Source organism: Phoenix dactylifera, chromosome 2, assembly GCF_051530095.1.
Source record: "Phoenix dactylifera cultivar Ajwa chromosome 2, Ajwa_hap1_PhDact_Kaust_v1.1, whole genome shotgun sequence".
Taxonomy (NCBI): Eukaryota; Viridiplantae; Streptophyta; class Magnoliopsida; order Arecales; family Arecaceae; genus Phoenix; species Phoenix dactylifera.
Window position 1 is genome coordinate 12,103,312 of NC_143191.1, and position 1,441 is coordinate 12,104,752.

The following is a 1,441-nucleotide window of genomic DNA, read 5'->3' on the forward strand; positions in this document are numbered from 1 at the left end:
ACTCCTTAGGGTAGTCAAAGCATTGGCTTGTTCATGATGAATTGCATTTAATTGATTTTCTTGAGCTATGTATTGTCCCCTAGGATTACTTAGTGGTTGGCTTGGAAGCTTTCCTTCCTCTCGTTTGTTTAGTGCATTAGCTAGTTGACCCATTTGGGATTCTAGCTTGGCGATTGATTGCGTATGAGAGTGCACTAATTGTGTAATGGTTTCCAAACCTTGAAGGGCGTTCAACACTTTCTCCTCAAAGGCTGTGTTTCTTTGGGGTGGAGGAGGAGTGTGTTGAAATTGAGTCGAGGGACGGTAGGGATGAATATTTTGTGGGGTTTGAAAATTCTGAGGGTTTGGAAAGTTTTGGGAATAAGGTTGGGCAGTATTCGAAGCTTGCTGCTTCCAAGAAAAGTTTGGATGATTTCGCCATCCCGGGTTATATGTATTGGAAAATGGGTCATTACCCGGTCTGGGTTGTGTTTGAGCAGCATTGATGTGTTCTTGCACGAGTTCGGGGAATTGGGGCGCTGAGGGGCACTCATGAATAGGGTGGGATGGGCTAGAACAAATAGTACACACTTGTGCTTGGAAAAAGTTCATGTAATGCCCACCTATCATCAGTTGGTCAATCTTATGGGACAATGCATCTACCTTGCTAGACAGGTCCATAGAATGACTTATTTCACAAATGGTCCCTTTTCTTTGAGAACTCGGGGGTGCTTGACGAGAACATGAAGCATGGTGGAGGGAGTTTTCATTAAGATTTTCAAATAATTTCCATGCTTCATGCTCATTTTGAAGCATAAAAGTGCCCCCGCATGCAGCATCGATCATCTGACGGTTTCGTTCTGTCAATCCGTCATAAAAACATTGCACTAGTTGCCACTTAGGTATTTGATGATGAGGGCATTTACGGATTAGGTCCCTAAATCTCTCCCAAGTTTCATGAAATTCTTCTTCCTCAGTTTGGGAGAAGCTTGTAATGGCACGTCTAAACTGGTTCGTTCTTCCTATGGGAAAGTATTTTTTAAGGAATTCTTGTTGCATTTGACCCCAGGAATGAATCGAATTGGCCTCTAAAGAATTCAGCCATTGCTTAGCTCTATCTTTAAGGGAGAAGGGGAATAATCTAAGTTTTAACGCATCATCAGTAAAATTTTGAATCTTGACAGTGGTGCAAATCTCAAGGAATTCATCTAGGTGTTTGTATGGGTCTTCGTTGGTGAGCCCATAAAAAGATGGAAGCATTTGGATCATACTAGGCTTTATTTCATATTGTACAGCTGCTACCTCAGGTAATCGAATGCAAGATGGGGAAGTGTAAATAGTGGGAGTAAAATATTCCCTCAGGAGTTTGGGTTGTTCTTCAGCCATCTTAAGAGGTGGGGATGATCCTAATGTTTTGATCTTAGCTCGAATGTTCCTAAGGGTTCGTTCTATTTCAGGGTCA

The 1,441-nt window shown here is 42.1% G+C and overlaps 1 non-coding gene across 1 annotated transcript; it reads left to right on the forward strand.

Annotated features, from left to right (window-relative positions):
* Positions 1-883: 883 nt before the first annotated feature.
* LOC148714553 (small nucleolar RNA R71) lies at positions 884-989 on the forward strand. Its single transcript, XR_015975971.1, has one exon. It is a non-coding gene; the product is annotated as a small nucleolar RNA R71 (small nucleolar RNA).
* The last annotated feature ends 452 nt before the right edge of the window (positions 990-1,441 follow it).